This window comes from Bactrocera oleae, chromosome 3 (assembly GCF_042242935.1).
Source record: "Bactrocera oleae isolate idBacOlea1 chromosome 3, idBacOlea1, whole genome shotgun sequence".
NCBI classification, from domain to species: Eukaryota; Metazoa; Arthropoda; class Insecta; order Diptera; family Tephritidae; genus Bactrocera; species Bactrocera oleae.
In genome coordinates this window covers 64,022,762-64,048,851 of record NC_091537.1, presented here as the reverse complement: position 1 = coordinate 64,048,851, position 26,090 = coordinate 64,022,762, and the positions used below count along the sequence as shown (strand labels likewise).

General features: G+C 33.9%; 1 protein-coding gene and 1 long non-coding RNA gene across 3 annotated transcripts in view; one reads left to right on the top strand and one right to left on the bottom strand.

The window, feature by feature from the left end:
- LOC106619871 (ATP-binding cassette sub-family G member 4) overlaps positions 1 to 9,052 on the bottom strand; it is a 38,271-nt gene extending 29,219 nt beyond the window's left edge. The window contains exon 1 of one of the 2 annotated variants that reach the window (XM_036371605.2): positions 8,762 to 9,052. The gene's annotated coding sequence lies outside the window, so the exon portion shown is untranslated. The remainder of the gene's footprint in view (positions 1 to 8,761) is intronic. The other variant, XM_014238171.3, reaches the window with a different exon arrangement.
- LOC118682674 (uncharacterized) overlaps positions 7,421 to 26,090 on the top strand; it is a 37,570-nt gene continuing 18,900 nt past the window's right edge. The window contains exon 1 of the long non-coding RNA XR_011395424.1: positions 7,421 to 7,567. This is a non-coding gene — a long non-coding RNA (uncharacterized lncRNA). The remainder of the gene's footprint in view (positions 7,568 to 26,090) is intronic.

Here is a 26,090-nt window from a genome sequence, read left to right as displayed (position 1 = left end):
TGGAGGCCAAACATTGAGGAGAGAGTTAGCAAAGAGGCTATAGAGAAAAGATGGGGACTCTCACCTAAAGTGGTGTTCTGGCTCTACGAAACCGTAGTCAACTGCGTCACTGAGGCCACTCGAGGGGGCTCTTTCTCTGCTCTGCTCTTATTCCAATGAGGGGCATGTGGATGGCAAGAAGCCACTGGAGAAGAGATGCAAGTAGTGTTTTTTAAGGCGGAAGTGGCTGCTATCAAGGTTGCGGTAGAAGTACTGCTACGTAGTGCAGCCTCGTTAAGCGAAGTTAGCATCCACTCCGACAATAGGGCGGCAATACCAGCTCTGAGCATGCGAACCATGTAATCAAAGCAAGTCGAGGAGTGTCTGTCTTTACTAGAAATAGCATCTGTCTACTTCATCATCAGACTCGTTTGGGTGCCTGGTCACAGCGGAATCGCTGGAAACTGCAAAGCCGATGAGCTAGTCAGGGGGGCACCCTTGCCCCGCTCACATCAGAATGAGATCGAGTTGGATCTCCATTAACGTCTTGCATTTTAGCTCTGGATCAATGGACCTCGCGTGCCTGGCCAAGAGTGGATCGCAGCTTCTCGACCTGAGCAAAGTGAATCTCGCCGCTATGGTAGGAGTTCTCACTGGACACTGTCCAATGGGTACTCATGAGGTACGGCTTAGAGTACTACCCGATGCTAGTTGCCAAAGTTGTATGGGAGAGGGTGAGGTTTCAAACATCCCGGCACTTTCTCTTCCACTGTCCGGCTTTCGCTAGGCTGAGACTGAAACATCTCGGCAATCACACTTTCGGCGGACCTGAATACTTAGCCGAAATTGATTTTGACCGTCTCAACAAGTTTGTTATAGGCACAAAGCGTTTTGTCGACTTGTAAGGGGATTTTGAGGCAGCTTATTCTAGTTTTTAGGTACCACAACGGACCGACGTTTTAAGTTGTCCAAATGAGATCATTCTTTTTATCGATCTCCTAATTTAACCCACCTGTGAAATGTAATGCTTCTGACGTATTAGTTTTAACACAATCATTATATGGGCAGTAGGCGTAGTTATTGTCCATTTTCATACCGTTTGAAGAGATGCTAAAAGATTTCATCTTCTGTAAATTTGGTGAATATAGCTTGAGAGCTCATAAATCTCTATACTCTCATATATACATTAAACTTATTAGGGGGCGGAGCTACGCCAACTTTTTCAACATACAGCATTATTTTTATATATCTATGTAGGTTGGTCCTGAAAAGTGCAGTTCTAATCCATCTATGCATAATGGAACAACAAAATGCATACTAAACGAATTTCAGTTAAGATTAAAAAGATATTTTTACCATTTTTTATATTTTTTTATATTTGTTAAGAATGTTTCATTAAAATTGTTTTCAAAACACAGAAAAGTCTACATACTCCAACAAAAACGCATTTTCAACAAAAAAGTAGGAATAATATTTAAATCAAAATTTGTTGGGCCCCTTGGCTCTGCAGAACTGAACAGAATGCCGGTCTTATAAAATATTATAACAATTAAAATGCAAAACTGTAATTTGGCGCGCCCACTCCCCATATAACAGAATTCAAATATAAGTTAACTAAGAATGAGCTAAACTAAGGTAATATGAGCATAGTATAAGGAATTGTACTTGAATTTTCGTAGGTTAGTTAGTGATTGATATGTAGTTAAGTATATAACATCATCATTGTAGTACCACGTTAAACCCGTATAGCATATAAGTACATACGGTTTCTTTAGTAGTATCACTAAATAATTATGGGCATTGTATGTATGTATGATAATAGAGCTCTAGTACAATTTCAAGTGTACATTCATATACATATATATGTATACATAAAAATGTACCGTCATTTGTTTTGTATTTTGTTTAATTACAAGACGTACAAAGAATTGGAGTTGGACATTGGACTATTATTAAACTTAGAAAATATGTTATCAGAGTTTAAACGTACGTACATACACATATACAAAACAGTGAGTAAATACAACCATTAACAAGTAAGGAAGTGCTAAGTTTGGGTGTAGCCGAACATTTTATACTCTTACAACTTGACTGGATCAAATTCGGGGAAATACAATGTCTAGGGCAAGTTTGACCCGATTTAATCCATTTTAGGCACAAAGAAGCACCATTATTAGGAAATACGCTCTCTCAATTTTGTTAAGATAACTCTCATATATGTGGATATATGCGAAATTAAGTGAACCGGTTCGAAAATCTTTCTATTAGGTAAATGGGAGCAAGATAAAAATTTCGCAATAGGACTGAGGTCGACATATTCGGTATCTTATAAGGATCATCTTGGCTGTGAAATTTAAAGCTTCTGGCGTATTAGTTTTAACATAATCGTTAGATGGGCAGTGGGAGTGGTTATTATTTCATCCATTTTCATACCGTTTGAAGAGGTGGTAAAAGATATCATCTTCAGCAAATTTGGTGAATATACAATAGCTTAAGAGCTCATAAACTTCTCTCTCATAGAGCTACGCCAACTTTTTAGAACTTTTCAGCTCACACGTGCCTCTCACTACTGCAATCCTCTATACCAAACAACCGTTAGATGAACAAAACTATTATAATTTGTAGCAACAAGTTGCAAGAATATAAAAAACTTTGTAAAAGAATTCATTATTCTATTATACGTTTTTTTAACACAAGGATACATTCTGATCAGAAAAAGTCTCTCCGAATCTCAACTACATATCTCACAGATTGACCGATACAAACAACCATTAGGTGAACAAAACTATTATGTTCTGTAGCAACATGTTGCAAAAGTATAAAAATAAATTTCCAGTTTTCTGGGTCAAAAAAAGATTAAACGCTTATAATTTAACGAACTTTTTACGCAAACACGTTTTAGTAATAAACGCCCACACTTGTATAATGTTATTGTATATAAGTACACACACACATATGTATGTACATACATAAATATAACAACACACTTAGACACGTGTTCATATGGAACTCAGAGCGTGAACATTTACAAGTATATAAAAAAAAAAACTTTTATGTCGTATTCAACATTGTGAGTGGCTCTTACTTTTATAGACAGTGCAAAATATGATTGGAACCATTGAAGAGCTAAACTTTATAATTAGTTTCAAACCAAATATCTCATGATTAATTCTAACATACCATATCTTAGAGCTTATGTTCTTACATACATAAGTGTTCAAAAGTAACCCCATTTGCATCATGCATAAGAATCTGAAACTTGAGACTATGTGACTGATATGTGGCATTGTTTTTTGGTGTAAGTTGTGCTCCATTTAGGTTATTTAAATTAAGTACTTAAGTCTAATGAATTTCCCATACTTAACAATGGTGGACCAGCCGAAAATATTAACATAATTTAAAAAAATATAAATATTGAGAGCAAAATTCAAACATAGTAAAAAGAGATGTAGTAAATCGAAAAATTCTGGAGTGGGTTTTGCTAGTGTTTTATGGTCAATTAAACGGTTCCAAATATTGTTATGTGCTGTAACTTTGCATACACTAGCCAGAAAAGATTGCCGTAAAGACTTTTAACCCTAAGCAAATGTGTTCAATTTTTCCAGCAGGGTCTTGTTTCTTCGGCTGTATAATCATTGTGCTAAAGTCCGAATTCGCCAAGCGTGAAATTTTCGATTATTTCCCTTCTTATCAAATTACGCATTTTCAATTTGAAATGTTAAATAACCCGTAGATCTTACTAAAATCAATAATTATATATGCTTGTACGTACATATATCCATGTGTATGCACATATCACACCGCATAAATAATATACAAAAGCAAAAAAAATGTTAACTTCAGTTGCGCCGAAGCTAAAATACCTTTTACAAATTAATAAGTTTCCATACAAGAACTTGAATTTGATCGGTTGGTATGTATGACATACCATAACCTTTCAAGCCCCTGATTTCCAGTATGTGGACCCAGTACCTATGGTGGAATTTGTACCAAAAATATCGGTCAATCTGTGAGATATATAGTTGAGATTCGGAGAGACTCTTTCTCTGATAAGAATGTATCCTTGTGTTAAAAAAAACGTATAATAGAATACTGAATTCTTTTACAACGTTTTTTAACTCTTTCAACATGTTGCTAAAGAATATAATAGTTTTGTTCACATAACGGTTGTTTGTATCACCTAAAAATAATCGAACCCTATACCTAGGTTATACATAAGTACATAGTACAATATATAAATAATCAGGATGACGAGCCGAGTAGAAAGCCAAGTGAATGTTTGTCTGTCCATCCGTGCAAGCTGTAACTCGAGTAAAAATTAAGATATCTTAATAAAACTTGGTACACATATTCCTTGACATCGTAAGAAGTTTCATTTTGTATATAGGCGGAATCGGAACATTGCCAAGTCCATAAAACGCCATTCACCAAACGTATTAGGTGCCATAACTAAGCCGTAAATTAAGATACAGTACTAAGATTTGGTACAACGAATCACATTAAGTAGGGGCACCAGTGGTTTGAAAAACTTTAAAAAGTAGGAGTGGCTCCACCCTATAATAAGTTTCATGTATATAGCTTCCAAAGCATTAAAGCTATGTCACCCAAATTTGCACAGAGCAAATTTTTTCAGCCCTACTTACGACAATGTGAAAATAGGTGGGAATCGGTAGATACTCTGCACACTCTCCATGTAACGGTTTTTTTAAAAACTACTAAAATTGTGATAAATCAATAACTAAATGCGTCATATACATTAAATTTTACATCCAGGATGGCCCAAAAGGGCTTTATAGTAGTCGCTGTCAAAATTGGACGTGGCAAGGCCCACTTTAAGGTAAATACCCATATCTCGGGACCTACTTCAACCAAATTCGGTAGGTAGTATTATCCTGACTTTTTTATGTTACGCTGCGAAAATAGACAAAATCGGACTATAAGCATGCCTACTTCCCATATAACACATTTTTACTCCATATAGATTGGTGATAGAATGTGAGGTACCTTAATGAAACCTGCGGAGCATTTTATTAGTATGTCGAATGTTAATAGTATGTGGTATTGGCAAAAATAGATGAAATCGGGTCAATACTACCCTCAGCTCCCATGTACTACTTATAATGATTTTCGTTATTCTAACAAATTTTATGACGATTCAGTGTGTGAGTGATATATTAATAAAATTCCTTGAAAATATATTCTCAAATATACCTAAGCAATGTCAAAAGCTCGTGCAATCAGGCCAGTAGTGTATATAGTGATTTCCGACTTCCCACCTGTTTTAAATCGTTTATGTTGGTCACAATGTGTGATATTTTAGTGAAATTAAGTTGACAAGCTTTATTACAAATTATGTGGTGCAGCGCTTAATACGTATGAATGGAATTTGTGTAGACCTTGGTCTAAACGTCATATCCTTAATATAATGAATTCCGATCCTCTCGTTTTCCATATCAACTCAACATACTTACTTAATTTAGCCTCTCCGACTGAGCTAATTTTAGCTGACACGAAGTAAAGTACTTGTATAGCAATAAAACTAAAAAAATTCTTTCGCAGCAGTATGAAGTTTTGCCAGCAAACGGTAGGAATTTCCCGGGCACTCGAACTTAGCCTTTTCTTACTTTTTATACTCTCGCAACCTGTTGCTACAGAGTATAATAGTTTTGTTCACCTAACGGTTGTTTGTATCACCTAAAACTAATCGAGTTAGATATAGGGTTATATATATATAAATGATCAGGATGAAGAGACGAGTTGAAAACTGGGTGACTGTCTGTCCGTCCATCCGTCTTTGCAAGCTCTAACTTGAGTAAAAATTGAGATATCTTTATGAAACTTGGTAGACATGTTTCTTGGTACCGAGAGACAGTTGGTATTGCAGATGGGCGTAATCGGACCACTGCCACGCCCACAAAACGCCATTAATCAAAAACAAATAAATTGCCATAACTAAGCTCCGCAATAAGATACAAGACTGTTATTTGGTACACAGGATCACATTAGGGAGGGGCATCTGCGGTTAAAATTTTTTTTTCAAAGTGGGCGTGGTCTGGCCTCTAATAGGTTTAATGTGCATATCTCCTCAACCGCTAATGCTATAATAACAAATTTCACTGGAAGCAAATGTTTTTAGCATTTCTATTGACGGTGTGAAAATAATTGAAATCAGGTGGCAACTCCGCCCACTCCCCATATAACGGTACTGTTAAAAACTACTAAAAGCGAGATAAATCAAGCACTTAACACGCCAGAGGCATTAAATTTTATCTCTGGGATGGTATGAGATGACTTTATAGGAACCGCGTTCAAAATTAGACAGTGGGCATGGCACAGCCCACTTTTAGGTGAAAACCAATATCTTGGGATCTGCATAACCGATTTCAACCAAATTCGGTACGTAACATTACTCTCATATTTCTATGTTATATGCGAAAATGGGCGAAATCGGACTACAACCACGCCTACTTCCCATATAACACCATTTTAAATTCCATCTGATTCTTTCACTTTCCACTATGCATATCAAGCAACAATGATTGTATCGGGGTAAAACTTTGCGTGAATAATACGTTTAAAGTATGCCACCTTGTGACTTTGTCTAAATCGAACCAAAACTGTTCAAGCCCCTAAGTACTAAATATGTGGACCCCAGTGCCTATAGTTGACCTTCTACCGAAAATATCAGCCAATCCACAAAGAAATCTCAAACGAGTATACCATTTGACTTTGCGAGAGTATAAAATGTTCGGTTACATCCGAACTTAGCCCTTCCTTACTTGTTATAACATACAATTGTACCAATATATGAAAATATGCCTCTGACTTTAATATTTAAAAATTGTAAGAGCATAAAATGTTCGGTTACACCTGAACTAAGCCCTTCCCTACTTGTTTTTGTTTGTTTTACATATGTTTGCATAGAGAGTTATTTAAATGAGTGGAAGTTCTTCACGGTATATAATATTTAAGTGGACTACACCAAGGAGTATCTACTCAAATATTAATACATAATTTAAAATTTCAGGAATGCAACGATCTACATGTATACATATGTATATTATACTTATTTATTGAGTTTCATAATAGCATCAAATCAGCTGTCACATATTCATAGAGAAGTTGACTAAAATACCAGTTAAGATGTATGAACGAAAATAACAATGATACATTATTATAATAGGAACAAAGAGAAATAAATTAAGGAACGAATGAATATACGAATACTAATACATATATGTATATGTACATGCTTAAACAAATATTTTTTTTTAAAAGACGCAAATAATTAAATGTCATGCAACTTTCGTATTTATTTTACTCCGAGACTTCTCTGTTGAGCATTATTTTTGTCAACTAAACAAGTATGTATTATGGAATTTTCGCACCGGCATTTTTAACTCTTGCAATTGAAACCTGAGTTCAGTCGCCTTTTACTGTACTCCCTAATTAGTCTGCACGCAAATTTCGTAAAAAACGGAATCTGAGCAAAATGTGGTGATTTGCTTATATATACATATATGTGTGTACATGTGTGAATATATAAATATTTTGCACATGTTCGCTCAATATTAAAGTTTCTGAAAACGTAAGTACAAAGCAGTATTAAGAACTACATAAGAGAAATATTCAAAATTTCACAGTAAGTAAGTTTTAGTTTCAAGATTAGTATAAGACTTTTTTGTTTATTGGATGCAAACGTTGAAACACAAGCAACGAAAGCAATAGGAATGAATGTAAAAGTTCAAAACTAAAATCCAACTATTAAAAACAGTCTACCCATTTGTAAATAAATGTATTCGGCTGTGATTTTGATTTAGTTTAAGAATATTTCAAATATATTCAAGTTTATTTTTAAATTACTACAAAATATCGAGACTGGCGACCTGCGTTGCAAGATAATTTCCAACGGATATCCTATCGTACGGTCTGTAGAAGTGTTCGGTAGAAGCGGTGGTGAGTGTTCAATTCCATTGCGCCCTCATAAGATAGGTCGTATCAGCTGATTCGGTCTACAGTTTTGCGTCGGTGGCTGTTTCCAGCATTAATCTTGTATACATAAATAAATATGTACATATGTATAAAAAAATAGAGGTATCAGGTGTCTTAAGCGAAAACAAATATGCGAAAAACAATCGGAGTATTCACGAATTTTATCGAGCAGTTAGGTGAGATTGAAGCACGTTTCAACCGTTGTGGGAAAATATATATTATATGTATGTTTCATATAATAAATACTTTATTTTAAACATGTTATAGTAAAATTGTTGTTTGTTATATATAATAATAAATAACTGCGATATAACTATCTTCTTACTTAAACGCGTACCTTTACATACATATCTACTACATTCACAAAGAAGCAACTGTCAAACAAGTCGAGTCGCTCACTCACACACTGTAAAGAAAAATACTTTTTAGTTGTTGTCTTGTTTTTGCATTTGTTAACATCAAATACACAGTCGACCAGAACTGCAGCTGAAGCAAATGTTACTTCGAGCAGCTTAAGTTTTGCGGCTAGTCGTGTGGAGTCTTGCGCAACAGCTGCAAAAACTGGATTTGCCGTGCTCCTTTGCTTTTAGATCTTGTTATCTTAAAGATTCTTATATTAAACATTTGAAACCAGTTCCTATAGAAAGCGAGCGATGCAATAGTTTTGTATATAAATAAGATGCCAATAAAAACAATCTGCACAATTGTTGCTGAAATTTAAGTAATTAAATATGTCAACAGATTTGAATTTCAACAGCTAGAAATTTTCAGTGACTGTGCTCATACATACGTTTGAATGGCAATGTCAAAAAAAAATCACTTAGAAGCAAATGAGAATACTTCGTTTCCGCGCTTTTTATAATATGAAATTTCACTTTTCGCTTTAATGTATATTTGGGAGTCACTCACATTTAAGCAAAGGGTCCCTAGTTTCCGAAAAATCAGTATATTTAAAGTTCACGTTTCCGGACGCGTATAAATTCGTCAGCGTATTTGTTTGTTGTCCTTATTAATAAGTGAGTAGCGAGCAGAAGCACAAACCCCCAACCACTCCGATCGAGCGTAGTTAACACTTTGGCTATTCTTGTCGAACCAAAGCAGTATTGAGGCGCAAAGCTGCTTAGTGCCATTTTACATTGGGACTCAAAAGAGTCTCAAACCAGTTTATTGTGGGCGAGGGGACGACGAGGAAAGACGAAGGGACCGTGCCACTTGTGTTCGGGTGGCACGCTTTGTGTTCTTGTTCGTAACAGCTCGCTGCTACCTCTTTCAGCATTCCTCTTCACTTTCAAATTCTTTGAATAGTTGCAAGAGCGCTCGGTTTCAAATGAATTCGATCGCAAATTTGAGTTCTGTTATCTATTTTTGTATGTAATTTGCAAATATGTATGCATAGAACAATAGAAATATTTTGAAAAATTGTAAATAAGGAGAAAATTAAGATATAGATTATGGAGTAAAGAAATTATGAATGTTTAATGCGGAGTAATGAAATTATGAATTTTTAATAATTAAAGATTAGGAAATTTCTGTTATAAATTTGGCCTTGAAAATATTAGCAGCAGATATTCAATACATTCTTGTGGATTATGGAATTCCCGTCTTTAGTATTTCTTTGAAACTATTTAGCGGGTAGGTACTTGTATTATGCATATTGTTCTACCATATTCATGGTAATTCATTGCAAGCAAAATGTGTGACCATCATCTCAACATACAAATGAAATACGCAGCACGCAGTGTTGCGCAGTCGAACCGCACAAATATTTACGAAAATTTTGTGAAAAGGAATGCAGAAAAACTAGACTCGAGTTGCTGGACTCTTTTTGACCGTGTGAATGCACAGAGCGACACCAAAAGAAAATTTGAAAAAAATGAGACTCTTTTGAGTCCCAATGTAAAAGCACACTTAGCTAACGATCGCTTGGTTGGATGTCCAGCAAGTGTGAACAAGTTGGAAGCAATACAACTGCAGCAGCGGTAGCTGTTTGGAGGGCGGTGGGACGGATGAACAGTAACAACAACTGATCGGCAAATACAATCAGAATTACTGTAGCAGCAAAAGAGGTGGCGCGCGGCATTACTCTTTTAAACGTTTCCCAAGCGCATATTAATTCAAAAGTGTATGTATGTATATGCATATGTACGGAAACCCATACATTTAAACTGGCGTGTTATTATTAGCTGATATCAAATGCTCGTCGCACTCATGTGAGTGGGGAGATGTACACGTTTAAGGCGAGGGGGCTCCATACTGAACGATCGTTGATCAACAATTGTTAACAATAACAGTATTGATAACAACAACAAACGAAATGTCAATTAGTTTGGTATAGATGTATTTACATATACATGTAAATATTTACATACATATGTAAGTGCATAGGCTAGTCGAGAGTCCAACATTATAAAAATTGTTATTATCAAATGCTTTGTTTTCTTTGTGTTATCGGTCTCAACAGTTTATTATTTCGTTTACAACATACATATGTATGTACCAAACATGTTCATATACTGTTGTTCAAGATTTGTACTTATACAAAATACGTTTATCGTAATTTTAAACATACATAAATACAAAGATAGTAGTGCCCAAATTAGCCAAAAAATTAACTGCCATCTCGTCTTCAAGTCCGTGTACATATGTATGTACATACATATGTGTGTATATTACTGCGTTTACATTACACTGCGTCTACAACAATATGCATAATACCCGCTTAATAGTTTCAAAGAAATACTTAAGTCGGGAATTCCTTAATCCATCAGAATGTATTGAATACCGACTACTAATATTTTTAAGGCCAAATTTGTGACAGAAATTTCCCAATTTTCCATTTTTTATAAAACATTCATAAATTAATTACTATTTTTATTTTAAATAAAATGATATTCGAACTAAATCATTGCGGTTAAAAGAAATAAATATAAAAGCATCTTAATAGTTTACGTAAGAAAAAACAATGTAGAAAAAGTAACTAAATTTTTATTAGAATTTATTTATGTATATATTATTACATTTAATACCGCTAAATGTTATTAAAAAATTTTAATTAAATGTTTTTGAGTATCTTAATTTTCTCCTTATTCAGAATTTTTAAAAATATTTCTATTATTCTATGCATATATATTTGCATATTACATACAAAAAATAGATAATGAAATTTATATTTCCTAACATATCGTATATATATATTAATTTGAAACCGAGCGCTACTAAGCAATGATGGAACCCCTGCGCTTGCCGGATGTTCTTGCTTTCTTCCAATGATTGTTGTTTACACATGTTTTAAATGACTGATATTTGGAAAGGTAGGTAATAATTTTGTTTTGAACTGAATCTACCTAACTGATAATACTTCAGTATCTAAAATAAAAGAAATTAAAACTTCTTCGTCGTCGACAATAAATCTAAAGCTAAAGATTTTTAAAAGAGACATCAGCTACTAGTGAGTTACATATTACTCATTTTTTCGATATTTATATAAAAATGTAGCTACATTTCTGACACAGATCGTTGTATAGCGTTTAAGAGGCACACCAATTGTGAAATCATCTATCTCAAATAGTTTTTGAGTTACAGCCATTTAAATGGTTACCGGTTCAATCCACTAGTATATTTTTCTCCAAACAATATTTTTCGAATTCGCTGCAGTTATCACTGCATCGAAGACAAATGATACGATCATCATACACATTCTTTTCTGCCTGTTCTGTATATAATTATACATTCAATGTTTGAGTCGGTTTTTTGATCTGGTTTGCCAACTTGGGCAAAAATTTAGGTAAAATTAAACTTTTTTAAAACGCCGCCATTTTGTAAATTTTTTTGATTATCGTAGTTCATTCTAATACTCCGTACATCTTCTAGTTTAACAAAAATTTTGTTATTTTTAAGTGTCAAATCGGACTATAACTTTACAAGCCACCTGATACCGAAATTATGGACCTCAGTACCTATGACTGAGTTTTTGTCGAATTTATCAGTAAAACTATGAGATATGTTATGGCAATCCAAAGAGAAACTTTTCCTCATAAAAGTGTTCCCTTGTATCAAAAATGGGTAGAATTGGGTTAATACTTAGATTAACATTTGAATTCAATTTTCTTTTTATTTCGTAAGCCCAAATACGGATGGATTAAAAAATTAAAAAAAAAACCTTTAATTCCACAAACCAGATTAAAAAATTAAAAAGCAAATTTTACCACAAAAACCGGATTAAAAATTTATTTTTAAATTTTAATCTCAACAACCGGAGTGAAAAATAAAAAAGAAAAATTTTAATCTCAAGCATATAATCAAGACTTAATATAAAAAAATTAGCTAAATAAAAAATTATTTGCTGTAGAATTAATATTTTTTTGCGTTCATTCAAGTCAAAAAATAATATTTTCAATTTTAATTTTTAATCCCAAACATTTAGATCAAAAAATAAACATTTTATTTTTAATCCCAACATCGGGTTTTAATTTAATTTATGAAAATCTAACTTTTAATTAATTAAAAAAATCGCAACTCTGCCTCCATATACCTAATATAATGCTTTTCGAACTTCCGGTCGGCCTTATACCGTACATACATCAAAATATAATATAGGATTTTTTAGCAAAATAAAGTGAACCTATTGTATAATATTGGATGAACTACAGTTGAATTCCGCAAATGTATAAAATTGGCCCACGAATTACCACCACTCCTAAATGCAATAGTTCATGCAATGAGTACAAATCTTCCCCTACCCCTAATATTATATTATATATAGTAATTCCCATCCATATTGACTTACCCATCTGACTTTTAAACATTTATGTTGGCCTAACGTGTGATATTTTAATGAAATTATGTGGATTTCTTAACCATAACGACGCATTAGCGCTAAATATGAATGAAATTGGATTTAGATCGTTCCCTAAACCTTATATCTTTAATATAATGCCTTCCAATTTTTTCGGTTGGCTTTTTTCTCATATACCCAATATATTAAATTTAGTCTCTTTAAATCATATATCTTTTTTGACTTAATTAAGTTCATTTTAATATAAATATCTCGGTCTCGGTCTATGTATTTAAGTATTATTAAAGTGGCATGATGCGCACTCCATTTGAGCTTCGACCAAAAATAAAGTAACCCTTTTTTGTGAATCCGTTGAACCCTTAGCAATTAACGGTAAGACAATGAATGTATTTCTGTAATAGAAATTTTTTCTTAGAATACAGCATCTTTTAACTAAACAAACCTATTTTATTTTCTTTTCTTTAATCCAAACATAAAGTAGCCACCCTATTGTTTAGTTGCAGTAGACGGGTTTTATCTAATTAAGTAGCGATATTGAAATTACACAGAACTCGACTCTTAAAGTGATCTCCACTACCGGACTGAAAAGAAATGGAAAAATCTTAAAACATAAAAATACTCAGTAGTGCAGGGAAAGGCCGCAAAATGTCTTAAGAAGTCAAAAAAAAAACATAAACCAAAAAAAAAAACTATTTCATAATATTTCATCACATCCTTTTAATATTTTTCAACTCAAAATGATAATCAAATAATAATTACTATAGAATAATTTATACTTGTAAACCAATTTTATCTTGTTAAAAATATATTCTCAATTAATTATTAAGATATTAAGCAATTCTAAAAATTCTTGATGCATAAAGCCTACATCAAAGATCCCTTATCACGGTGAATATGTACAGACATGTTTTTGTGAATTTTTGTGGCTTCACAGTTAAAAAATCTATATTAAACCCAACTACGAGGTGTGTTCAAAGAAAAGGTGAATTTTGATTTTTCGCGGGTTGTATACATTCGGTTATCGATATTTAGTTTTTGTTATAATCGGATATATATGTTTATCATGTTCTTCCATTAGAGGCTATTTTCGATTTACTTTAAAATAAAAGTTATTAACCAATTTGCGAAAACGCTTTAGCATTTTGAACACTATAAAAGCAGATATAAAACGTTTATAAAACAGGTATAAAAATATTCGTAACTGCGACAAATCCGCTCCAACCGATTTGAAAAATTTACGCAATATTCTTGATATATTATATAACAATATAATGCATTCTATTAAAAAACTTAAAAATTCGAAATAAAATAATTTAAACTCGTTTGAGTTTTTGAAAAATTTCCCTACGGGTTATATGAAATGGGTCGAGCGTAGCTTCTGATGATTAATATTACAGCAAAGCATTTATCCACGAAATAAATATATTGTATAGCAAGAACGCTGCATTGTAAATTGTTTGTACTTGTATAATTAACCACCTTATACCGCTCAACTGACTACAGAGCAATTGATGATTTGAGTTAAATTTGTACTTTGGACGCGGTTCAATTTCCAAAACAATTTCACGCATTTGCACGTAGATATGTAAGCATTTACTATACGGTATGCGGATGTAAAGCATTTTTATACTCTCGCAACCTGTTGCTACAGAGTACAATAGTTTTGTTCACCTAACGGTTGTTTGTATCACCTAAAACTAATCGAGTTAGATATAGGGTTATATATATATAAATGATCAGGATGAAGAGACGAGTTGAAATCTGGATGACTGTCTGTCCGTCCATCCGTCTGTGCAAGCTCTAACTTGAGTAAAAATTGAGATATCTTTATGAAACTTGGTAGACATGTTTCTTGGTACCGAGAGACAGTTGGTATTGCAGATAGGTGTAATCGGACCACTGCCACGCCCACAAAACGCCATTAATCAAAAACAAATAAATTGCCATAACTAAGCTCCGCAATAAGATACCAGACTGTTACTTGGTACACAGGATCACATTAGGGAGGGGCATCTGCAGTAAAAAAAAAATGTTTTAAAGTGGGCGTGGTCCCGCCCCTAATAGGTTTAATGTGCATATCTCTTAAACCGCTAAAGCTATAATAACAAAATTCACTGGAAGCAAATGTTTTTAGAACTTCTATTGACGGTGTGAAAATAGTTGAAATCGGGTGGCAACTCCGCCCACTCCCCATATAACGGTTCTGTTAAAAAATACTAAAAGCGCGATAAACCAAACACTAAACACGCCAGAGACATTAAATTTTATCTCTGGGATGGTATGAGATGACTTTATAGGAACCGCGTTCAAAATTAGCGTAGTACCGCCCACTTTTAGGTGAAAACCAATATCTTGGGATCTGCTCACCGATTTCAATCAAATTCGGTGCATAACGTTCTTTTCATATTTCTATGTTATAGTGCGAAAATGGGCGAAATCGGACAACAACCACGCCTATTTGCCATATAACACCATTTTCAATTCCATCTGATTCTTTCACTTTCCACTATGCATATCAAGCAACAATGATTTTATCGGGGTAAAACTTTGCGTGAATAATACGTTTAAAGTATGCCACCTTGTGACCAAAAATTGTCTAAATCGAACCAAAACTGTTCAAGCCCCTAAGTACTAAATATGTGGACCCCAGTGCCTATAGTTGATCTTCTACCAAAAATATCAGTCAATCCACAAAGAAATCTCAAACGAGTATACCATTTGACTTTGCGAGAGTATAAAATGTTCGGTTACATCCGAACTTAGCCTTTCCTTACTTGTTATTGATGTATTTTGTGTAAATATGTGTATTATAATCTCAATAATTATTGTTCGTTTAGTTGGAAATGTTAGACAAGATAACTATAGTACAATTTAATAAAACTCACATAAACGTCAAACCAGAAAATTTTTGCAATAAATAACAAGTATGAGTGTAGATATGTAAGTGCCTAAAAAATTATACAATCATTTACACTAGTGGGTGAGAGTCTCCAAACTTCAAGGATTTTAGTCTAAGCGTACACGATATGACCATTAAAGATGTATAGTATACTAAAAATCTTTTCCAGCAATGGATGCCGCGAATTTCACCAAGCCGCTCCGAATTCTTCAGCTTATTATACGTCCGATAAATTGAAGGAATTATGCTATGAGCTAGTCCTCCATCTACTGTATTCGCCAGATTTGGCTCCCAGCAACTATTTTCTCACTCAAAAAGTGTAATAACATTTTTATACTCTCGCAACCTGTTGCTACAGAGTATAATAGTTTTGTTCACCTAACGGTTGTTTGTATCACCTAAAACTAATCGAGTTAGATATAGGGTTATATATATATAAATGATCAGGATGAAGAGACGAGTTGAAATCCGGGTGACTGTCTGTCCGTCCGTCCGTCTGTCCGTCCGTCTGTCCGTCTGTCCGTCCGTCCGTGCAAGCTCTAACTTGAGTAAAAATTGAGATATCTTTATGAAACTTGGTAGACATGTTTCATGGTACCGTGAGACGGTTGGTATTGCAGATGGGCGTAATCGGACCACTGCCACGCCCACAAAACGCCATTAATCAAAAACAAATAACTTGCCATAACTAAGCTCCGCAATAAGATACAAGACTGTTATTTGGTACACAGGATCACATTAGGGAGGGGCATCTGCAGTTAAAATTTTTTTTTAAAAAGTGGGCGTGGTCCCGCCTCTAATAGGTTTAATGTGCATATCTCCTAAACCGCTAATGCTATAATAACAAAATTCACTGGAAGCAAATATTTTTAGCACTTCTATTGACGGTGTGAAAATAGTTGAAATCGGGTGGCAACTCCGCCCACTCCCCATATAACGGTACTGTTAAAAACTACTAAAAGCGCGATAAATCAAGCACTAAACACGCCAGAGTCATTAAATTTTATCTCTGGGATGGTATGAGATGACTTTATAGGAACCGCGTTCAAAATTAGACAGTGGGCGTGGCACAGCCCACTTTTAGGTGAAAACCCATATCTTGAGATCTGCTTAACCGATTTCAACCAAATTCGGTGCATAACGTTCTTTTTATGTTTCTATGTCACAGTGCAAAAATGGGCGAAATCGGACTACAACCACGCCTACTTTCCATATAACACCATTTTAAATTCCATCTGATTATTTCACTTTCCACTATGCAAATCAGGCAACAATGACTGTATCGGGATAAAACTTTGCGTGAATAATGCGATTAAAGTATGCCACCTTGTGGCCAAAAATTGTCTAAATCGAACCAAAACTGTTTAAGCCCCTAAGTACTAAATATGTGGACCCCAGTGCCTATAGTTGACCTTCTACCGAAAATATCAGCCAATCCACAAAGAAATCTCAAACGAGTATACTATTTGACTTTGCGAGAGTATAAAATGTTCGGTTACATCCGAACTTAGCCCTTCCTTACTTGTTTAAAACTTAATTTTCTAAAAAGTTAAAATATATATCTTACTCTGCAACATTGATTTCAATTTGAAAACTAATAATAATAACTTCTCAATTAGAATTGATAACAGACCCATTAATAGGAGTTATATTGCTCAAAGAGAGTTATATAATATTGATTTACATTTAACAATATGCATACATCAAATTATATCGAGGATATAATATATGCGCATATAAATAAATTTGAACCTTGAAATTTTTACCTTGAACTTTCAAATTCATTTATTCGGGGCTTGGGATTCATAAAGAAAAACTCATAACTTCAGAACAATGACCCAGTTCACCCTCATACAGCTATTAATTACCCCTTCCATAGTTCTTGCAAAACGTTAGTTCTTACTGGAATAAATTTTATAGCGAATCGAATAAAACTAAGCAACTAGTATTCTAGGTGAATGAACTATTTTTATTATTTATATACGGTGTGTAGGCTTTATTTCAAATAAAATACAGTAAAAAGAATGTAATTGACAACAGTTTAGCTTTTATAGTTCCCATCTATGGTATGGTGTTTGCAATTAATTTTTGGGCAGATGACCATTCCGACGGTCCGATTTTCATCACTTTTTTAACAAAGCTAGTTTACATCTGGTCAATCGTAGCTGAACAATGACTTTATGTACCTCCAGAAAAGTGTTCCAACGAAATGAAATGAATTAATATAGGTGGGCAATTGAGAAACGATTTATTTTGAACCAAAAGTCGCGAATTATTTTTTGAAGTTCATACCATTGGCGGTAACGTTGGCTATAAAGTAAGGAAGGGCTAAGTTCGGGTGAAACCGGGCATTTAATACTCTACTACTACTACTACAATTTGGAGAAATACTTTCAGGTGTTGCAAAACTTCATATTAGACAAGTAAGGAAGGCTAAGTTCGAATGTAAGCGAACATTTTATACTCTCGCAAACTCAAATGGTATACTCGTTTGAGATTTCTTTGTGGATTGACTGATATTTTCGGTAGAAGGTCAACTATAGGCACTGGGGTCCACATATTTAGTACTTAGGGGTTTGAACAGTTTTGGTTCGATTTAGACAACTTTTGGTCACAAGGGGCATACTTTAAACGCATTATTCACGCAAAGTTTTACCCCGGTACAATCATTGTTGCTTGATTTGCATACTGGAAAGTGAAAGAATCAAATTGAATTTAAAATGGTGTTATATAGGAAATAGGCGTGGTTGAAATCCGATTTCGTCCATTTTCGCACTATAACATAGAGATATGAGAAGAATGTTATGCACCGAATTTGGTTTAAATTGGTTAAGCGATCTCAAGATATGGGTTTTCACCTAAAAGTGGGCTGTGCCACGCCCACTGTCTAATTTTGAACGCGGTTCCTATAAAGTCATCTCATACCACCCCAGAGATAAATTTTAATGTCTCTGGCGCGTTTAGTCCTTGATTTATCGCGCTCTTAGTAGTTTTTAACAGTAGCGTTATATGGGGAGTGGGCGGAGTTGCCACCGGATTTCAACTATTTTCACACTGTAGGTAGAGGTTCTAAAAACATTTTCTTATAGTTAATTTTGTTATTATAGCATTAGCGGTTTAAGAGACATGCACATTAAACCTATTAGGGGCGAGACCACGCCCACTTTAAAAAAAAAAATTTAACTGCAGATGCCCCTCCCTAATGTGATCCTCTGTACCAAATAACAGTCTTGTATCTCATTGCCGAGCTTAGTTATGACAATTTATTTGTTTTTGATTAATGCCGTTTTGTGGGCGTGGCAGTGGTCCTATTACGCCCATTTGCAATACCAACCGTCTCACGGTACCAAGAAATATGTCTACCAAGTTTCATAAAGATATCTCAATATCATATTACTCAAGTTAGAGCTTGCACGGACGGACGGATGGACGGACGGACAGACAATCACCCGGATTTCAACTCGTCTCATCATCCTGATCACTTATATATATATAACCCTATATCTAACTCGATTAGTTTTAGGTGATACAAGCAACCGTTAGGTGAACAAAACTATTATACTCTGTAGCAACAGGTTGCGAGAGTACAAAAATGTTGCGTAAGGATTCAACATGCATTATTTGAAGAAATCGAATGGATTACAATCAAACTACATTTTGCTTGACCGAAATATTTACATATATGAAAGAAAGAAATCCACTTAATTTCATTAAAATATTACATATATTGACCAACCTAAGAGGGAAAGTCAAAATGAGTGGAAATCACTATATCGCGTATTTTTGGATTGGTGGCATTAACTCAGGTATTCTCAAAAACATATTTCCAGGCAGTCTTATACTTCATACATAACTCACACATTGACCCTCGATCATCATAATATTATATAAACTGCCGCTCAACTGAATAGATTCATCGTCATTATTTTACTAATTTGACTGTAAATTCTTAATCAATGTTTCGATTAACATAACATTTTTTTTATATAATTCTTAAATGTTATTTTAATTATATAAAAATATGATAACTTATAAACTTATATATTATTTATTCCATATTTATTTTCTTTTTCGAAAGAGTAATAAAATTAATTATTTTTTTGGTCATCTGAATAGGTTCAACGTACAAAAAATTAAATTAAATAAAAGTTAAAGCTTATTTTCATTTAATTTGCTTTTTACTTATTGTTAAGTATGTTTTAATATATGTAATATTATATATTTAATTAAAAAGTTTAATGATGAGTGAATCCTCCTTTGCTTAAAATAACTTCAGACACGGTTGTGCAATACAAATTTTCCAGTATTTGCAATGAAATTTTTGTCCAGGCCAATTTAATAGCCTCTACTAATATTTCTTTGTAACTTATCTGGCTCCTTCATGAACCTTGCGCGATAATAATCCCCACACATTTTCCAATATATTAGAGTCAAGCGAATATAGAGGCCATTCGAGCATGTTAATGTTTTGGCTCAAGAAGTGCTCTTCTTTTCGTACATCGTGATAGTAATAGTTGTACCCACCTGGGCCTCCTAAGTTAAATTTCTTTTCGTCGAAAAAGACCAAGTTGTTCCATTCCTTTATGCAGCTCATGTGCTTGCGTGCAAATTGCAGTCGTGAAGCGTTGCGTGCATTATTCAATGGTGTTTCTTTTTTAAATTTTAAGTGCTTTAGGTGATCAACCGATAATATTACACGTTTCACAGTTGACAAACTTGCCTTAACACCACAAATTTCTATAATTTTGGGTACTGAGGGATGAGAATTGGACGCAGTTCGAACAATTTGCCTCCTGTCTGACGCAGTGGTCGCATGTTTGATACCGTCTTTTATTTCTTAAAAAATTACTAACAACATTTTGCCTTATTCCAATATTTTGAGCGATTTTGCGAATACTAAGACCTTTTTCGTAGTCGGGCAATTGCTCTCCGCGATCCATTTTGCATTTAATGTACAGAAAGTAAAAAAATTATAAATTTAGAAAACAATTTAGTCGCCATGTCGCTAAATTTCAACACAAACTGAAATTGAATCAGCTGAACCTATTGAGCTTGTTAAGCTAAAAAATTGCATATAATTTAACGAACGACATAAGAGAAAACAAAATATGCAAAGCAACGGAACTTTGCTAAATGTACCTTTCCAACGCGTTCCGAATGGTACGCATGTATAATTCCATTGAATTATGTATATTAAACAGTTGAGGGGCAGTGTATATTATATCGATGCTGGGGTAATTCGTGGATTAATTTAACACATTTTAGGCAATAAACTATAATATATAAAGTGTTGAACGTGTAGGGTATGTATAGACCCGATTTTATCCAGTTTTACCATGACATATCATTACCAGAAATAGATGTTTCTGAGTTTCATTAAAATACCTCACAGACTGACCCATATATAAGGTATATAGTCAAGCGGGTGTTTGAAAATTCTTATAGTAGGTATACGAGGCTAGGGTAAGTATTGCCCCGATTTATAGATCTTCGGCACAAGAATGTACTGTTTTCTTCACAATGGGTTTCCTGAAGGCCCAGGCGCGTCGTCAGATATACAATCTTTTTTGAAAGAGATTTTCTTTGAATTTCATTAAGATAACTTGCATAGTGACCAATCTATGCATTATTTAATGATTATTGAATTTCTAAAATATTTATATTAGATATGGAGGCTAGCGGAAGATCTTACCCGTTGTTTACTCAAGGCCATGCTGTAACCACAAAAATATTTTCTCCATATTTCAATACTAGATATGACAGATTAACCGATATTTCCGATAAAAGTCAGCCATAGGCACCGAAGTCCATATATGCGGTATCTGGGGCCCTATTCTGCTTTTGAGAATTTAAATACGCGAGATGGAATACCTAAAATACACCATTCTTAAAAAGTTTTATTACATTAACGTAATTGACTCTCAATTTATAAACTATAAAATGAAAGTATCAGAATTTAATATAAAATTTCGTCCACTTTCACAGTGTAAGGGAATATCTGGATAATGTTACACACCAAATTTGGTTAAAACTGATTAAAAGGTTCTGAGACATAAGATTTCATGTAAATCAAATTTTCATACCGGCTGCTATGAAGCCTATCTAACCATATAGGATGTAAAATTTAAAATTGGAAGAACTTAGAAAATCATAATTTTGTCCTATGTATTTTGAAAAAACGAGGATAGTATCATTTCAAAGCTCGTCCCTTAAGTATTTTCCTCATATTTTCTTTTATTAACAATGATGGAATGCAAATGGCTGTCCCTGAAAATTTTATGTTATGTCGTCTGTAACATAAAAAAAGATTTTACATAAAAATCAAAATTAAATGTTATGGATTCGGTTTGGGTGCCCAGTTTACATGGACTAGTTAGAGTTAATTTGATCAGATGGTATACTTCCAAAGTCTTTTATGAAGTGTTTTTTTATAGAAATTAAATGGTATCTGTCAAACCACAAAAATTACATTTTATTGCCAAAATGATTATCATGATTATAACCCTAAACTGAATTGGAAATCGTTATAATCAAAGCAACGCTGTAGCTAAGGAAATAATTAAATAATTAAAGATCCTACATTCTACAATATATCTGATATTAATTCTGTAGCAACGGAGTAAAAGACCATATTAAACGCTAATATTGCAAACTCATAAATATTTCACATTTTCATACTCTCTCAGGAAAATACATATGTATATTACCCATCTTCAATAACAACTTTACTTCACCGAAAAGTAACAAAATCAGATTTTTCATGAAGAACAAATATTAATTTTTCCAAGACACAACTTTGCCTAAAAAGTACCAGTAGTACTACTAGCTTATATAAATTATAATCTCAGAGCTTCCGTAGCTTTTAGAGTGTAAGTCCCGATATATGAAGAATATATAGTTTTCCCAGACACCCGATATTGCTAAATGATTATCTATATATTATTAGAAATCAATTGGTCTACCTTTCTGTTAACGACCTCCAGTTATAAAACTCTTTTTTGATCGTTGAGGTTAGTGTAAAAAATTACCACACATTTGTAAAAGTCTCGATAACTAAAGTGCACACACATGTTATATTCAGAAGATCGTGAAGTGCTTATTTTTATGGTATGTAATACTCTATATCCTGTTATAATATTATCATAAATAAAAATTATAGAAAAGCAAGTTTGTTGCAATTTCTACTTCTATCATTCTTGGTTATGAAGATATTCTCCTGGGAAGCTTTCAGACTAATTTGAGATTTCCTATATTTTAACTTACGTAGGAATGCTGCAAATATTGGAACCTCCTTAACCACCTATAAAACATCAGAACACCACTTACACTCTTTATTTAAACTTGGCTATGTTCGTCAAACTGATTACACAAAGCAGAGTTGTTTTCAGTCCACGTCACTGAGTTGATCAAGACAATTTTCTCACACACCTGAAATTTTGCTCAACCGGAAAGTTAGCTGAGAAACGGTTCAGCAAGATACAGGCGCGAATGAAAAATGTCGACGTCAACATAGGAATCTCAGATATTGGCAACCAGATTTATTCAAATGAAAAATAAACTCTAAAGACTTAAAGTTATCCTTGCAACGTCCTAACTTAATTTCGATCACTACCGAACAAGTTAACGATTTTAACTTAACTGGTGAACACTATTTTACCGCGACTGGAGCCGTTGGCTAGCGCACGGAAAGTAACGCATGCTCATCTGGTCGACAGCCTGGTCTACCGAGTTAGTGAAAATAGAAATTAGAATTAGATTTAACAAATAAAAAGCAGATGACCCACCCAACTACGAACATCAAAACCATTGACGGGCCACCACACAAATAAACCCACCGCGATATAAAAACATTATGTGTCGCAAACGAAGCGTTAAAGGCGAGGCTGATGGGAATATTGTTAGTTAGTTTGCTGAAAGGACAGACAAACGGAAAATATTCAGCAACGGCGCATGCTTTGTGGCAACAACGCCTCATGGCGTTTGTCAGACACTCACCTACTACGAGAACCTACTTATCTACCCACATTCATACATAACCTTAAATATATAATATATTGCACATGTAGGAATGTTGACGTCATTATTTACAACCGGTGCCACTCTCAGCGGCTGCATAAATTTTTTGTAAGAGGCTAGAAAAGCTTAATGCTACATATAAGACTGCTGGCGGCATTAAACTTCCCATGATATTTCCATTGATATTATTTTAATTATACCATCTTGAAATATACATAAAACATACTAACATAAGTACGTATGTACTTGTATGCGTAAGATTTGCCAAACTATCCCCTAGAATGAACATTTAAATGTTGTTACAGTCATAACACACCTTGTTAAGGCCAATCCCTAAAAAATGCTACAGCAACGAGTAGCAAAATATACGATGACGCTATCGCCGAGTACGTATATATACATGTAAGTATGTATTAGTGGTAAGGAAGGAAAGTGCTTCTAAGCACACCTCAACTCGTGCCCCGTTCATGCCGCACTTGCATGTGTGTCCTTACATTTGCGCTGAAAAGAAAAAACTCTCCGCATACCACACCTCATGGGTATCATATTTATCTATGTACTTGTATATAAATACATTTGTATATATGAACAACGTTTAGACGGTCATCCCTTACGGAATAACTTTTTCATTTTTTCATTTTTTAAAGAGGGAACTGAGTACAAATCTATACATACGAAAATAAATATGTACAACTCATATAATTTTTCACGTTAGATGATAACACCTTTTATTCTATTAATCCATTAAAGCGAAAGTTTCAAAATATACTATATGCCCCAAAAACAAAACGGTGAACAAATTCATTATAAAAGTGGAACTGCATTGAGAAGGAAGCCAGTATTGCGCATACTTCTATACAGACATACTTATTCTTAACATATATAATGTCAAATATACATAATAGCAAATGAAACAAAAGCTAACAGCGGTGTATGGCCAATTGGAACTGGGATTGGCATCACTTACTCAACCATACAATCATTTGTCAGCGCCAAACTGTCCTATTAATTGCTATTACATCACAGTTAAAATGACTAAAATGCAAGGTAATCAGACATGCGCATATATGTACATACATACAAGTATGTGTGTATTTCGTATAGTGTCGAGTACTTCATAATCATGTACTGAGGAACTTAAATATAACATGTATATGTAACTTGGTTAGCAGCATATTAAATCAGTTACTGAGTCCAAAATCTGTAGAATCACTTTAATCAGTCACACAGTTTTAATAATTAAACACAAAAACAAGTAAAAACACTTGTGTGTACATATATTCACATACAACTGCGCTCGAAAAATCAACACCACTTAGTTCTATAATCACATTAAACTGTCAAAGTATTTCTTTCGAATCTTTCCACCTTCCTTATTAAAGGTAAATCATATTTTAAATTAAAAATTCACTAAGAAGTGAACCACGAAAAGCTTTTTTATACTCAATAAAGAACTCATAGATATTGAGTCTTACATATCCATGTATAAATCATCAGGATGATGCGCGCCATCACAAGATTGTCATGTCCACAAATGCCGTTAATCAAAAATATATAAAAAGCTAGTAAGCCGAAAATTAAGTTATAAAGCTGTAATTTGATACAGAGAATAAATATGTCTGAAGAATTAAATATCACATCCTACATGACCCAGAAAAGCCTCCTAGGAACCGTTGTCAAAGTTGAATAATGAGCATGCCTTTAGTTGAAATCCTATATCTCAAGAACTACTATCAACACTACTCCAAATCGGTCCTTGTATTAAAAAGAGGTTAAGTCGAATCAATACTTTTTTCTCAATTTTCAAAATTTCTAGTTGACTTTATACCGCATTTAATTCGGTTAATACATATGTGAGTTTTCTAATAAAACTCAGAGAGCGCCCCTTTCTAGTTATAATATGTCTTTGTGATAAAAATAGATAAAATCGGGTAAGTACCTCCCTTAACTCCCATAAACCTATTATACGGATTTCCAAATATTCGGTTGAGTTTATTCTGAATATATCGGCGAATATGCAAGATATCTTTGCAAAATTAAGTGAACGTGTAATATTGGACATACTATAGTTATATGCCGAAATTCCCTTAATCTCAATATTCCAGATATAGTTATTTTGAATGCGCATATCTCCTAAACCACTAAAGCTATAATATCCAAATTCACTCAGGACAAATCTTTTAAGCACCCACCGACAATGTGACAATGGGTGAATTCGGAATACAATCCCGGCCGCTCCTCATATAACGATTTAGTTAAACACTGCTTAAGGGGTTAGGGGTAGTCAGAATTTTCAAATAATTAACTTTTTTTGCATTTTCGTTAAGTTTAATATCTTAAAAATATTCTCTGAAAATTTCAAGTTGATCCGATAATTACTTCAAAGCTTGAAAGCTCTAGCGTGAAACT